A 17,089-nucleotide genomic window follows, 5' to 3' on the forward strand; every position below is an offset into this window, starting at 1 on the left:
ATAAAGGCGTGTAAAGATATGCAACAGCACATTGCTATTTTTGATACCGTTTATCAGATAGATTTATTTTGAAAAACTTAAAATTCATCATATCACACACATTTTCCTTTCCGTGTGCGGTTTGCATTGGATTCAGTTCCACTTTAATCGAATTTTCTTTCCCCCAAACCAATAGCTTTTCAATCTCGACTTCGTTTAGCCACATTAGGTATTCACACACGGCTGGGGCCACGCCCAGATATATTACTTATAAATAAACAGCCGCAGGCATTCACAGCAGACACGTTGGTCAGCTCGGGCTTAATAAATATTTATGAATTCCCCTGAGCAGGCGAACTGCAGGCGATTCCTTTGCACCGGTTAGTTAGCAACCGATGTAATCCGGCCATCCTGGCACATCTCGGACACATCCCGACACATAAGCTTAAATTATATTCAATTCAGTTAGAAATCAAACAACAATGGACAGGCGTAGCATTCGCCATGGCCATGTTCAACATGCAAACAAATGGTCGAAAAAAAATGTTTGTTCGCACACAAACAGGACACACTCAAAGCGGAAGTATATAGGGGCATTTAAATATGCAAAGGAAGTGTGCACTTAATTTGTGCCATCCTTGTTGTTTGCCCTTGCCTCCACTAGTTGTCATCCTGGCCGCTGCCTTTGCTTTTGTTTGTGTGGCCAAAAGAGGGGGGGAAAAAAATAGAAATCCAAAAAAAAGGAGGAAAATAGCAGATGAGCAGCGAAGGGCCAAGCGCTGATCTGACCAAAGAGCACAATATTCCAGCTCAAACACAAATCCCAACTAATGTGGGCCAAAAACTTTTGCGTGCCCACATGGGCCAGCTGACTCTGTTGACTGTTGAGTGGACGGACGGACAGGACATTCTGGACACACAGGACATTCTGGACATTCCGGACAAGTGGACTCGCGGACAGCTTTGGTGGTTAGAATGCTGGCCGTGGCCCGTTGGCCATGTGCCATGTTCCATGGAGAAAAGTTATCAGCGTTTCGCAGCAGAACGCCCCATTTTACCGCCCCCCACCCCCCAGTCCATCTGACAGTTTTAATTGCCTTGAATGTTTGCAAATTTCTTACGATGGGGGGGGTGAAAATCGTTGTAGCCTGCGGTTGGCGAGACAGACAGACGCCGCCGCTGCTCGAGGATCTTGAGCTGGTCCCCCCCCCCAAAAAACTTTATTTTTATACTAAATGCTATTGCAAAAGTTTTCAGATACATGCTCCAGATGAAGTGACTTTACAACGGGGTAAAGGCAAATTAGCTGCACCAGCTGCACTTGGCTATCAAATCAATGGAAAATGTTGCAATCGTTTTCATTTGACAACATTACTAGTTAAATTCTGGCATTTTTCCTGACGCACTGCGTCACTGGGGATCATTAGAAATTATTGATTGACTGGCAAACAAGCTTCTGCTTTGCTCTACCATCCTTTCGTATCCTTTTCCGTAGATAATTCTATTGTTTTTCTGCCACAAACCGCATGCATCAGGGGCATGAGTTTGGTGTCGGTGTCCCTGCTGCAGTGGCAAGCTCATCAGAATGCCAGCCAGAGCAGCATCATCATCATCGCTTCTCCCTGACTTTGGTTTATTGATTTCACAATGCAGCAGGATAGCAGACACTCGCATATGTACCCCTCCTAACCATACCCCTATAACCATATAAGCATTTCAACCCCCAACAACATGTGAGCAAGGACACATGTCGAGCACCTTGCGGTTTATCCTGTTTCCAGGTCCTCGCCGATGTGACTCCAATCCACAAGCTTATTACCTTGCACAAACGTTGTTTAAATTACCGACTACTGGGCTCCACAGCTCGAGGGCAATGTAATTAAGTTTTAATCAAACTTTAAGGCATTGCTCATCCGCCGTGTATGCCAGAGCAGCCCGTTGAACAGCAGGGCAGGAAAACAAAAATAAATGGCCGAGGATGAGGCGGGCAGAAGACAAATGTTTGATCATTATTACGCTACCATAAATAAAGCCAGACAGGGATGGAAACTGAACCGAGTCTGGATGGCGAATTCCAGCACCTTTGGCCAGCTGAAAAGCGTAAATGATGATGGCCAAGACGGGGGGGGGCTGGCCAGTCCAAAGGACCACCGCTGAATAACTGCGATTAAAGCGAGCAACAAAACAATTATTGAGGATTTAATTGCTCGACAGAATGTAATTAAGCAAAGGTAGCACGCTCCACTCCCCGGTACCAACCCACTCCCGAGATTTCCGTAGATAAACCACAGGAGCTCTCCATCTCGGAGTGTTTCCGATGTGGTCCCTGTGGATCGGAGGGCATTAAATGCAGAGGGTATGCCATCATCACACTATCCATATGACATTCTGGCAACCGTAAGCGACTGAAGAGGCCTATTAAAGCCAGCCAGCCAGTCTTCAAAATCACTTTGGCTGACGCATTGGCAACAGCTCTTGGCACTTGCTTCCGGTCCAAAATGCTTTTGCCCAGTTCAAAACTTTCGAGCAAGTTTCAATTTATTAACGAAATAAAATGCAGATAAATGTTGAGGGGATGGAAGGGAGATGGTGGCCATAAGGAGGCTGTGGGGAAACGCCATAAGCCGCAGTCGGTGTCAAAACTTTTGATGGCCTCGTCAAGTTTCCGGCGAGTTGAAAGTTCACCTGTTAAGTCGAAATAGAGGTGCAGCCCACCGCAATATCCTTTCTGGCCAGGCCTTTATTTTCAGCATTTCTAGTGTTGTTTCTATATTGGCCAGTTGCGGGGCGTTAGGCATCAATGACAGCGAAATTGCGGAATTTTATTTGTTACGCGCCCGCGATTTTCAATGCAATTCTCACTACTCACAGGCCGAGGAACAGAGCAACATACACAGCACTATACAGCAATATACAGAACAACATTCAGCAGACACAGAAGCACATGCAATCGCGTTTCATTGCATATATCTGTCTGCGCTGTGAATTGAAATTTTTTCAGCGCCCCGCCGTTCATTCTATTTATTTGCAGGTTTTTCCTTTTTTTTATTTTTTGCAAACGGTCGTCGGGGCTCCAAAGTCAGAAAGGAACATATTGGACTGAAAGAGCAGGATCAAGGCTGCAGGCGGCAATAATGTTCCGTGTTTGCCAACACGGTCAGATGGCCAAATTGCTGCTGAGCCACATTCCATTCTCGATTTCAAAGAGGTTTTTAAGCTGTTTAATAAAGCCTTGTGCTTCTTGAGATCTCCTTAAAAATTTGTTTATATGTGAACTTAAATAAAATTTAATTGAAGTTTCTTTTTGTTGGATGACCAATAAATAAAAAACAGAAACTTTAAATAATTCATTTTGGTAAAAAGATATATTTGAATTGAATTTTATCAAATGAAAGGGAATATTAAACTGCCAATTATAACTATATGGATGAAAAATAAAAAAGTAAAACATCAAATTTAATTTATAAAGCTAATATAAAGATATAATAAAAAAATGTTAAAATATGATTCATAAAAAAATATAAGATTCGATGTTAGTTAGACATATTTACTTAAGCCATTTTTAAATTTAACTAAGAAGATTTAAAACAGAAATCAAAGTCAAAAATATTTAAGTTGTTCAATGTAGGTATTTGTTCAATTATTGAAATATTTGCATACTTCAAATTAATAAAATCTGTTTTTTTTATTAGTGAAAGATTTGTAAAAATCATCTGCCAATTAGCAATGTTTTATATACATTTGGGTAGCTTTTTGATTCATTAAGAGGCTATAAATGTCACTCAAAGTATTTGCCAAGGATTTCGATTTAGAATATTTTGGTAGTCGCTTTCACTTAGAGCACTTTCACATTCTGACGACTCAGGAAATTGGTTTACCCAGCCTGCAGACGATTTACATGTGCAGCCAAAGGATTCGCGCCAGTATGTCCTTGATAGACAGCTGTCTGTGTGTCCTTCTGTCTGCCTGTCAGTGTGTCTGTTTGTGCAACTGTTTTGGGTGACGCCGCTTGCATAGGAATGAGCAATGAGTTGGCAAAGTTTTTCGATTAAAGTTCATAATTACACTTACGAGTGCAAGTAATGCCCGCTGCTCACTCACATATGTTGATTGCCAAAGTAGTTTTAATTGAAAATCTTTAGGAATTCGGATGCAATGCTATTTTTGACCCGGCAAAAGCTTTCAAAATTCCATCATTTACGTTCGTAGACACGGCGCCATCTAAACTGTATATCTACATCGGGATATCAGAGTGCACATATGTATATCTACACTTAGACTGACATTGCATTGATGGCTTTACTTTGACTTTTTTGCAGCTGTGTACTACTCTCTCTGTGTGTCCCAACATCCCAAGCCACGCATTTATTTCAATTCCTGCGACTGTTTAGCCATTCTTTTCCATCCCAGACAGGATGTCTCCATGCGAGTGTGGGTTCTGTCTCGAACTTGCTTGAATGACTCAAATATTTTAAATGTCTTTGTCTGACTGACTGACTCGGTAACTGGCTCAGTGCGTTGTCAATCATGTGCATCGCTGGCTTTACGGCTCTCGATGCCATCGGGATGTCAGCCACAATGGCAAATAGCGAATGTGGAAAATGGAAAATGGAAAAACTCCGTAAATACTTTGTCTAACTGATAAGCACAGTTATCTGCTCGTGTTCATCTCGGTGTAGTTTATGGCTCTATTAGGCCATTTGTTTACCTCCCTCAACGGGGGGCTCTGAAAAATTATTTAACATGCAAGGCAAGCGTGTTTGCCGCCTGTTTGTTTGCCGTGTCAGCGTTTGACATCCGATTAAACAGCTGAAAGTTGTTTTATTTGGCCAAGTGCAACAAGTTTCGAGAGCTTTCCTTTTTAATGTTTCATTTCCCGCGGCTATTTTATTTAATTTAAATTTTCAGGACAACTTTACAGGACATCCATGCCTGCGATGTAAAACAGTTCAAATTGTCAATATGAGCAAATAAAACTTTAAAAGAAATGTCACAACAAAGTTTAACTTCAAGAAAGTTTAAAAACTTTTGTCAATTTTCTTTGCTTTTTTTAAATTCAATATATATTTTATATAAATATTTTACTCACTTACCTTAATTTCTTTGTTCATTTTACAACCAATTCATCACACACATCTCCATTCGATGCCATCCCTAATTAAAAACGTTGAAGTGCCTTGGGCAGGACATTTAAATATAAATAACTTACTCGAAGACTCGGAGGCTTAATTTAATTGTTTTTCCAAGCATTTCTCAGAACAATTCTCGCCTAATCGAGTGGCAATCAGCTAAATGTCTTGTTTCAACAATATACTTTCCCTTCGTTTATGTTTGTTTCCCAGCCACAAAAGAAGTCAAAGACACACACACAGATTACACACCATTCTTTGTTGTTATGTTTTATTTCTTTTTTTTTTTTTAACACAATCTTGTCAACATATTAAGATAATACCTTTTTAATCCTTTGCCGACCCAAGGTCATGGTTACGGTTAAAAAATGAACGCTTGAGCTCCGTTCACCTGCCAGCCATTTATCCCTTTTTGTTGGCTGGCCATAAAAACCCTTTTATAATTATGAGGACAATAAACAAGGCGACTGCCGAGACTCGTCGAGCATCGCATCGCATCCCGTCCAGCCAGCCAGCCAGTCAACAATTGTTCCCTTGTCTTCTGGCTGAGATGGGATGGAAATGGGTAAGGCCTGGTATGGTATGGTATGGTATGGGGGCTTTTGGGACGACGACTTTTATTAGCTACTTTGCCACGGCTTTGTTACACCTTTCATTATGAATCCCATGGCGGGGAAAGGGCAGATGGATGGGGGGTTGGTTGGTGTTCTGCCTCAACAATGAACCAAGGACCAAGGATATTTCAATTTAGCAGCTCAAACAGTCGCCACTTTGACGTTCGGCTGTATTGTCTTCTTCTTTTTCTGAGGGGAAAAGGCCGGGAGGCAACAGGCGTTTTCCTGTGTTTTCCATGGAATGCCAGACGTAAATATTTATGCGGCACAATGCCGAGAGCCAAAGGTGACGATGTCAGCTTTTTAACAGCTGCGGAATTTGCTGGCTGTCTTTGTCTGTCGCTGGAAATCTCAACTAATCTGCGGTTGTCGTAAAATGTAAGGAGTTCTGGGGATTTTGGGGGCTGGCAAATATATATCTCGGCAATAAATGAATGACATGCCAGCCAGAATATCCGAGCAGTTCATCAATCATATCAGATACTCTTATCGCACTGAAGTGTATGTGTATGGGTATGGGTTTTTGGCCTATGAATAGGGATAAGGGATAGATATCGAGGGGTTTATATTATGTGCGGTTTTGCTTGAGTCGCTTTTTAATTGTTTCCACTGCCCTGGCAGATTCATTTTTCACAAAGATCCGTGTACTGAATAAACTTTAAAGAAACCCAAGACATCAATTGGCGTCAAGGGGTCTGGGTCTTTGGGTTCTGCAGACTCTGCCATTGCGCAGCTTTAAAGAGATCATCAATCTTGTTTAATGGTTGTCCGCACGATTGAATTATTACATGTGTCAGCTGCGCGTGAGTTATTGATATTACGTAACAAATGAAGAAAGCGCTCGAATAAAAATCAACCATCAAGAATCGTCGCAGACACATAAAGATGTATGTTTCAAGTGCACTAGATTGCTTCGGAAGTCTAGCATTTGGTGCACAAAAGAAAAATGGGTATCATAATATATTTAATATATATTGATAAGAAACTACAAATATTTATTTACAAATATCATGTCAAAGAATATTTTTTGATAATACCATTCATATTTAAACTCATTTTCATGCTTAAAAAAATGAAAATGAAAATGAAAAGTTATTCTTAGTACTCAATCATTTTCGCCGTAAAACGATATGAAAAATGGGATATTAACGAAAATATCAACAAATATCCAATCATAAAGAGTGTAAATTTTTTCTGCATTTTTTAAAATACTTTCCCCTGTCATATCAGCATCATTTTCCACCGCTTTCCCACCAATGTGAGCAACCAGTTGCATGTCCTTTTTCCAGCAATTCTGCCCAGCAGGTGACGGCAAATTTCAAGCATTTTAAGCCGCCAAACAAAAACGAATCACCCGAAATTGCTGCGAGTACAACATGGCATATAAAATCGATGGGCTGCCCAACAACGAGCAGCCGATAAAATAAAGCACAAAAAAGAAAAATAGAATTCCAACGTGATTTGCATATACTTATTTACTTGTAGCGCCAAAAAACAAAATAAAAACGTTGAAAATAGGAAGAAAAAGCGAATTGAGCTGCCGACGTGAATCTGGTAAAAAAAAATGAAATCGAGTTCGCGGAGAGAGAGAGTTCCTCTTCAAAGGATGTACTCTTGAGGGCGATTTTGATTGCTGAATGCAATTCGGCTACGGAATGTTAACAATATATAGTCAGATGTCGTAAAAGACAATTTCATTTGATGGAATTTTCAATTGAAATATTACAACGTTGATTAAATTAACAGTTTTCTTGCCATATTTATATAAGCCAGTAAACATATTTAAGCAAGTCACGTGCGCGTTATAAGCCCCCAACTTAGCTAGAGCCATCAGGGGAAAATCTTAAATTGTCATTTCATATTTTTGGTATTATCCCTGGCCAGGCCAATGACTTTAAGCCCGTAGCGGTGGCTTGATTATGCAATTTTTGGCTAGGAGACAACCGCAGGGGCGGCAGTAGTCACAAAAGCATATTTATGGTGCGGTTGCCATGCTATGTTTATTTATGCTACATCAAACTGTGGCCATAAACTGCACTCCATGTTGGCCAGGAATTTGCATAATGCAAATGAAGTTCCAGCCGGAATCGAGTATGGCGCAAATAAGTTGGTCTGAGCCGAGAATTCCATTGCGTAAGTTTTAATTGAGCCGGGCACAGTTAATAATTGATGCATTAATACGAAATACTGGGCCAACAGCAACAGGCCAAACTCCTTTCACTTGTTTGCACTTGGCCAACAGCAATAAAAACAACAACAACACAGTAATGCATGAAAAGCGGAGAAAGCTGGAAAGCGATGAGAAGGTGTAAACAATGGAGTGAAAGGTGAAAGGACTGGTAAAGCAAGGCAAGGCAAGGCAAGGCAAGGAAGGACTTTACCTTTCGGATAGACGATGGGTGACAAGCATTTGAAGCATGTCACAAAAAATTTCATTTCACCCAGCCTCCTTCGGCGTCCTTTGCATCCTTTGTCCCGCGTGGTGTCAGCTTTTATTTTAGCTTAAAGCTGAAAATAACATTGAATGAAATAGCCCGTTTTCCTTGTTGATGTTTTTCGCCCATGCTTTGTTTGGTTTTGTCTTTCTTTGCCATCGTTTCAATTCTTTTTATACCGAATGTTTTTGGGGGGTTAAGGGTTATTTAAGATTGAGGAAGAGTTTGTAACGGTTGGGAACCTACATTAAAGATCAATTCTGCAGGGCATGGATTTTATAGCCCCGGAAAATATTGATATAATCAATGAAAAATATTTAAAATTTTCTAATTACATTTGGTATTATTAGTTCTTTATATTTAACTATAATCTTTATATTTACTACAATCTACTGATTTTTTCGACTTTCGGTTTTCGTTTTAAGATTTCCATGTCAAACCGTTTTGGCTATCTGTGGATTACTCGTTTCTTACGGCTCCAATTAATGTATATTATTTAGTAGTAATATTGCTTATTTTTAGCAATGTTTTTTCTATTTAATTTCAGCTACATTTATACATCATTATCACAAGGTTATATGTGAAATTAATGGTTCCTTTACAATATACAATTTTTAAATTGATTTATTTAGAGATTTATTGTATTGGTACTAACAATTCTTATGTTTTCGCTGCTGAACCTATGTGTTGTAAGTATGTATAAAGTAAATACTGGATATCCCTTAGTCGAATCACCTTTATATATAATTTTTTTCCTCTTTTCTATACACTGTCCCTGCACATTTTATCGCTCATTCGCCGTCCCTCTTCGCCTCCGAAGGCGCGCTAAACGCTTTGGGGCGTGGCACCGATGCTGACGCTTTTCCCGGCGCCGGTGTAAAACAGCATGAAAACTCAGTCACAACCAGTGCAAAAACATTTTGACACTAATTTCATTTTGTATAGAGAAAAACAGGCACGAGTCTCTCTTTCTCCGCTGCCTCTATATATATTTGACTCTTCTTTTTTTTGGATGCCTTGCTGGCGTCAAAGGATTTTCCGGGTATGAGGAAACAAAAAAAAAAAGGTTTAAATAGAAATAGAATAGAAATGTAGACAACGCAAAATGGTAGAAAATGGAAAACACATTGCCACGAGGGACTCTCTCCAACCCTTGAAAACCCCAGGGGGGTCGTGTCTTTGAAGTTGGTTTGCCAGTGATTTGCTAAATAAAAATTTATGCGGCATGCTAATTGAAATGCCACACACACACACACAAAAATAACTTTCAATTTACCCCGAAATGCCGTTTCGCATGAGCTTTATAATTAACATAATTTTCGCAGGTTCTCAACACTTTCACACCTGTGCTGAAAATGGTGAAAATGGTTAAACAGGTAGCAGGATGTATTCGCAGGGGACATTTAACGCTTCGTTTGGGGCTGCTGGCAGAGAAATTAACTGCCGTGAAAACATTTAACATTTTTCAGCAAGAAGCCAAAAAAAAAGGTGCTACAACAAAGGGAAATGTTTCGAAATGTACAAGGAAAACGGTAGGCTAGCCTCACATCGAATACCGAATGCTCTCCTGCCGAACTTAAACCAACTACCATAAAGGATAATTCCTGGAACAACCACTTGATGAGGATCAAGGCTTCGTTTAATTGCTTTAGCACTGACACACCCAAGTTGAGGGGATATTCGAGACAAGTCCGGAGGCTGTGGCCATGGCCATCCATTGCAATCCAACAAAATGCCAGATAAAGGGCGCCTGCCGACGGCTAGCAAAAAAGCAGCTTGCCCTGCCTGGAAATTGCAAGTGACATTAAAAGGTCCGCCGAGAGTCCCCAGAGCTCTTAGCCAAGTTCCCCCGGAAAACCATCCCTACTTTCTCGCATTGCCAAGAATCGCAGACAAAGAGCTGGCCGTAAAACAGTTGGCAAAACACAGTTGGGGCGTAGGCAAATCGGTAGCCTCGTGAGAACTTGGTTAATTTTCAATTTGTTGCTGGTTGAACCCACAAAAAAAAGAGAAAAAAAACCCAGAAGTTAAAGCTGCAAATGAGTTGAGCCATAAAAAGTTTACCTCCTGCTTTTCAATTCCAACCAGAACGCACATAGCTACATAGCACGCACAATTTGCCAAAGAAAACATAAATAGTAGGAACAGCAAACATATGTATGCTAAATGAGCTGAAGAAATTGGGGGGAAACCAGGGGATTGGGGGTCCAAATTCCAGAACATACGGCCAGGGAAATGTAACTGAGAAAATGAAGTCATGTGCTCACCTGCTCAATGCATTTCGTGTTCATTTGTATTGTTGTCGTTCCTATTATCACAGCAACAGTAAGGGATAACATCACCGATGGCGGCGTGTCTATCGATGCTACATGGGCATATAGACCAGATATACCCTCAGATACCCCCCCTCACAACATTTGTTTCCCTATGTGTGTGTGTAAACATGATTGGAAATTCGATCACAGCTGCACACGTAGAGCACATAAATCAGCCTCTGAGTCGAGTGGGTTTCCAGCCTTCGAGGCACTCGGGTATCCCAAAGATACACCCCAGGGCAGGGATATTCCGTGGGCGTGTTGGCCTGCTCCTTTGTCCCGTGTCCTGCGTATAACACCCACATTGATATGCAAACGCTCTGTCGCCTGCTGTGTGTGCGTAAATTAACTGACCAAGTCCATGTCCATGTCCTTGTCCATGTCCACCGATGTCCCGTGTGTTGGCGATGCAACAATTGATTGTTGCATTTAAGTTTTAAAACCACAAAATGAATTTATCTGCTCACCGTTGGCCGGCAAATGGCTCTGGATTAATATAATTCAAAAGCCCCCCAAAAGGCAAGCAAGAAAAATCTATAACTTAATTAAAAGGTCGAAACAATAAGACCTAAATATGGAGAACAATAGTCGTAAATGATGGCCTTTTGTGCGAGGGCATGGTAAGTGGAAGGAAGGCTGGCAGGACATTTAGTGGGGACACGCTGGCAGATATATATGTCCTTAGTATTTCCTGAATTTCAAAATGTAAAACATAAATAAAGTTAAATTGGCCATGCACATTGTTGTTGCTTACATCACGAGCATTACATAACAAACTAAAGGGAACAAGCATGTAAAATATATGGAAGGGCAAACGACTACAAGTTACCCTAAATATGTCAGCGCTATCAGGAAATAAACTTAGGGGAGAGCTTAATAGAGACATCAAATATATTTGTTCAATTTTCCATACAATTAATCTTTTATCACTAAACATGATAGCACAATATATGAATTAAAGGTGTTACAAAAACTTACTCATATACATTTTAAAATAATATTATGGCGACGCAGATTAACTTGTTTGTTTTCTCCTTTGTGACCAACATCATTGAATATATTTATCATGCAAAAAATTGGCGACTTAATTATTAATCCTGACCAAGAGTGGCTGTGAATTTTTTAAGTGCTTTTTCCTGATTTCATTACAATAATCCATTTCGAAACAACCAACAAAGAAACACAATATGCCCGACGAATGCTGCGAATATCAAAAAAAAAATACGCTGCATGCTTTTTAGGCTGACACTTCGTTTTTATATCCACATAAAAATGGTAGATGAAAATTGTTTTTATTTTTAAACAAAAAAGCGTAGAATACCATCGCGAAATAACAACTTTGGTTGATTATTTTGATGAGCCTGGCATGAGCATAAGCACAGAACAGTGAACATGGCCCAAACAATCAGTCGCACATAAAACAGCGAACGCATACCAGAGGCACATGTCAATGACTGGAATCGGGGGGACTTTTGGGATATGCTGCTGGGGTGATGGGCTACGGGATATGGCATGGTTGCCAAATTGGCATATTTGCCATAGAAGCAAAGAGCAATTCATTCATTTGCCGCAGACAAACAATCTCGGCCGAAATAAGCATACAGCACATACAGATAAATACGCATATGAATGCGCGTATTACCGAATGTTTAAAGGAGCCCAGAGGGTGCACAGAGAGAAAAATATGATATGATATATTATAATCATAAATTTTGTTGGCATATGTATAATTTTTAAAGAGACCTTCAATTTGATGTAAACAAGAATATCAAAGCAATACCATCAAGATCATCAGTTTTAGTTATGATAAATATGATAGATAAAATTATAATTTAAATCAAACTATAAGAGTGAAATAAGGAATATATCAGAATTTATCGAAAATACTACTCTTTTCAGTTCATTGTGTGGGAATGGATTATCAATTTGATGATCTTTATTAAAATTTCAGATCTTATATCAAAACCATAGCAAATTCGATGATATTAACTATATTAATTCATTTAAAACAGAACTTATTATTATTGATTTCATAAAACTTTTATAAGTTTCCTTCAAAGGAAAGAGATATCTTTTTAGTAGTTATAAAATCCATGTAAAAATATTTTTTGACCTGCCAAAAACTATAGAATATCCATAAATCTGGTGTTTCTTTCAGTGTAGGCTGAGAGGGGTGATAGCTGAGAGGGTGGTGGCTGGTAGGCGTTGCTGTCGGCGACGCCAATGCCACAAACAGCGACATATTTTCAAATCAGTGCAAAATGGTAACTTCCGCTCGTTAAGCAAGTGAAAAATTAACTCTCGGCCGTAATTTGCTTATGCCCGAATGTATGAGTATGGATGGCAGGATGGTAGGATGGTATGGTACGGTATGGGGTATGGGGGCTTTTCGGATCGGATCGGGACAAAGACGAGGGCGTTTCGAGCTGACAATGATGCGGCTTATGTGGTGGCGGCAGCGGCGGCGGCGTCGATGGCGACGACAACAACAATAATAAACGCTGGCGCCATAGTGCGCGTCTGGGCAGTAAATAAAAATAATTGCCTTCTGCTTCACTTCGCCTTTCGTCCTTTTCGACAGTGCGTGTGTATGGGTGCGAGTGTGTGAGTATGGGTGGGTAGTGCGTGTGTGCCGGCCGTAAAAGCGTCTACATTATGAAGAAGCGGCTTAAAATTCACGCATGCCCGCAGTAGTTGTAGTTGCTCCCTCAGTGGGCCAAGTTTGCCATTCTGTAATAAATGATTACTCTTGCGTCGACTTTGCATACCCAGCAAACGGTGAATAGATGGGTATATTAAGTTTCTGAAAAGGTATCTAAAAGAATACAAGAAAAAATGTAGAAAATATTGAAGAAGTACCTTTTCTCAATAACAACTTTACATTATTAAATGGTATATATATAAATACACACTAAATTTACCATGGTTATATCAAATGTTTATAGTTTTAAAATATATTTTTATAGATGGAACCAATTGGGAACTTCTCAAATAATAGTCATATTAGGTACTAATCATCCAGTAATGGAAATGCTCTTAAATAAGATAAAATTAAAGCATTCAACACATTTTTGAAAAATCCACTAAGTACCAGGTATCCTTAAGCCTCGAAGTTATAATCCAATGTGCCCTCTTGTATTTTTTTTGCTCTTTGTTCGTTTTGTGTGTCAAATGGCACACAATGCCTCACTCACTGAGATGTGAGTCCGTTTTTACTGTTAAATGAAACACGTGCCAAGGAAGCAATTTCTGTGCAATCTATGACACAGGCGGCCCTTCGATCCTTGAAGCCTCCGGCTCTTCGGTCACTTTGGCGCATTTAAAACGCCACGGGCCTCGAATCGAAACGAATGGAATCGAATCGAATCGAATATAACCATGGCTATATAGGCGATAGTTCAGTCCGGCTGAGCCAGCTCGGAGCTTTCAATTTGGCCGGCCAGTTTCCGATGCCTTTCCAATTTTTTTTTCCACCCTTCCGATCCATTGAAATTGCCTGCCGGTTTGCTGGGTTGTTCGGAACCAGGCTACCGGGTTCGTAGGATTCTGGTTTGGGTTTGAGTTTGGGTTCTCCCATCAACGGAAGTTAATATTTGGCCTGGTCAGGTGCACAGAGGCATTGATTGCGACTGCTGATGGAAATGAGCTGGCTTTTATTGCGGCTTTTTTTTTTAGAGCCGCTCTCAATTCTGAGGGCTTCAATTAGATCCACAACAACAAAAAATGGAAGTGGCAGCAAACATTTCCCATTTCTCCATTTCTGTTGCTTTATTTTAGTAGACTTTATTTATTTTTTTTTTTGCATTGTGCTATGTAGCTGGCAAGGAGAAATTTATGCAAGTTCTTGGCACGCTTTTCCAAGAATTCTCATTATTTTCTCAAGATTATGATTTCATAAAAATTATGTGCAGAGCGGACGGCCAACGGATACTTGGACTATCCGGACTCGGCTTGGGAAAATGACCCTCGGACATGTACATACACATGTACGTTGGGGAAAATAAACACACACACACAGTAACAGGCAGACTAGCACACACACGTAGCTTCCTCACACACACAAGTGCTCTAAAGTTTTTCTATAAAATGGAAATATTAATTTCCGAGCAAGAAATTTGTTATTTCCGCGACGCCTGCGCCAATACGATGGGTGGGTTTTTGCTGGGAGGCGGATGCTGAAATTTTAATACGATAATAAATGACTGTTCCCCCCGAATGCCCCCCTGATATCCCCTTTTACCACCGTGGTGCACTTGCATGTACTTAAAATTTGAGTAATAAATTTGTGTGCTGCAACTTTGGCCCGAGCTACGTTCGACCTTTAGACAAGCCCTGAGAAGTAGGCAACGAAAGTTTGGCAACCAAATTAAATTCCAACCGGACACACATACTAACTAGGCCTCGAGTCCGGGTCCTTAAAGTGCAGCAGAGAGTCCTGGTCTCTAGTTGGGTGACTCTTGAACATGCACATCATTAAATGGATCTGAGACAACGCATAATTGCTACAGGCTCTGGTTTCCCTCCAGCCGTATTTCCACGTGTCCATGTGTCCAGTTGCCAACACTGCTTACCATAAGTGTGAATTCATTTGGTTAATTAGAACGGGATTGTTGGATTACACTGCCTGCCTTGGTGCGAAACCTCACGGCGTCTTAGTTTCGGTGTGTGATTGTGGGGATGCACTGGGAGAAAATTAAGTAAATGGCAGGTGAATGAATGTATAAATTATTACCTATGATTTTATTAAACCTAACGGAACAAAGTTCTGAATTAAATACATTGCTATATTTATGTGTTAAAAATCTTTTATTTTTTACGTAAAGAAGTTTGTACATAATTAAAAAAAATTTCATTTATTCTAAACGAACCTATTTTAATTTTTTAAAAACATTTGCTTTTATTTATTTTTTATCTATTGAGGGTGCCACAAAAATAAATAGGGTTTTGAAATCATTTTGAAACTTATATAAAGTGTCTAAAAGTATGCAACAACATATTTCAAACTCATAAAAACAATGAATTCATTATTCACTGCATACTTTTTGACACATAATATTAAATTTCAAAGTGATTTCAAAAACATAGTAATTTGCCTGGCACCACCAAATTTTAAAACTATAAAATAAACATCTTTTAGAATTACTATTAATAAAGCAAACTTAAGAGCCGCAGTTTTTTGAATTCTTAAAGATAAGAACTTAAAGACATAATTGGAGAGGGGTACCCATTTTCTCTGAGTTCATTTCAGGTGGGAGTGTGGTGACAGCTTCGGGCACAGTCCGCTCGAGGCATTTTGGCCACGCTTGAACAGCTTGAAATGGACTGCGGTCACCAATGCTCCTGCTCCGTCTTCTTCTTACGGCTCCATCTTGAGTTTCCTTGATTTCGGTTTCGGAAACACTTGACCATTACTAATGAGGTATCCGCCTACACCTGGCCACTCTGCGTCATTAAACCTGAAACTACGAGAACGACGAGCCGGTGACTAAAAGTTGGCTAATGTGACAACAAATGCGTGACAAACAACTGAACAGCCGTCATTCACACAACTAAATTGTAAATATTTTGAACGTTCTGCAACGAGAGAGTTGAAAAACATAAACAGAGATGGAGGAAAAAATAAAAATGAACGAAAATTGAATGTTTTTGTTGTGTGGCCAGGCAACTGGGCAAACTTTATGGCCACAAACACAAATTACAAGTACAACATTTGGCAACAACAATGGCAAAAACAGCAACAACATAAAGTTTGCCATGCAAACAAGCCAGGTGAAACGCTGCTTTCCATGGAAAAACCGGGGAGCGTTGAAAGTGCTAGAAAAGTGCGCTGATTTACATGTTGGCCATGGACTCCTCTCACGGCCACTAAATTAGAAGTTACTCTGATGCTGATTTCCAGCAGCAAAAGTGTGGCGAATGGCGAATGGGAAATGGGGAATGCAGGATGGAGAGTGGCTAGCAGGAAGAAGGAGGCGCTTCCATTTTATCTCAATTAAAAGTTGTCCTTCAGCATGTCAGCAGGAGGCGGGAACGAACCAGCGCTGTTGGCCACTTGAAAGTTTATGCCTTATGAGCCGCAAATGGCCACAGGACACGAACAGGTACACGGCACCAGGCACCTTCTCCCGGGCTCATAATAAAGACACACGGACAAGGCTGCAGGAATACAGTACACAGATAAAAAATGAGGTCTAAAATAAGCCAATTATATTTTAGTGTTCTTAAATGCATTTAATCTTAAATCGGAAATCACTGCTCTAAGTACATTTTTAGAATTAACTATAACCACTCAACTTTTTAGTATATCAATTGATGTTATTTTTACAACATTTTAGTTATATTCTAAAATATAATTCTATAAAATTTTGTTATATACTGACTGGAAAATATTATTCAATTTCTTGTAAGATAAAAGGATTTAGATCTTTATTGTAATATTTCTTAGTAATTGAAGTTTACAAACAAAAAATGACATATAGAAATGTCTTTTATGAAATCTTTTAAAATATGTAGACTACTTTTTTACTAATTTCTTAAAGTGTAAGTATTTTTTACTTAACTTAAGGTTCAAATATTATGATATTTTACATATATATATATGAATAAAATTCCGTATA

General features: G+C 39.7%; 1 long non-coding RNA gene across 4 annotated transcripts in view; it reads right to left on the reverse strand.

Moving 5' to 3' along the window:
- The window catches only part of LOC118877714 (uncharacterized), a 119,679-nt gene that overhangs the window by 2,777 nt on the left and 99,813 nt on the right, over positions 1 to 17,089 (reverse strand). Inside the window, exon 3 of one of the 4 annotated variants that reach the window (XR_010654412.2) lies at positions 12,627 to 13,287. The exons of 2 other annotated variants lie outside the window; for them this stretch is intronic. This is a non-coding gene — a long non-coding RNA (uncharacterized lncRNA). Of the gene's footprint in view, positions 1 to 12,626; positions 13,288 to 15,704; positions 15,935 to 17,089 lie in introns of those variants that run through there. One more of the 4 variants, XR_010654411.2, reaches the window with a different exon arrangement.

Source organism: Drosophila suzukii, chromosome 3, assembly GCF_043229965.1.
Source record: "Drosophila suzukii chromosome 3, CBGP_Dsuzu_IsoJpt1.0, whole genome shotgun sequence".
Taxonomy (NCBI): Eukaryota; Metazoa; Arthropoda; class Insecta; order Diptera; family Drosophilidae; genus Drosophila; species Drosophila suzukii.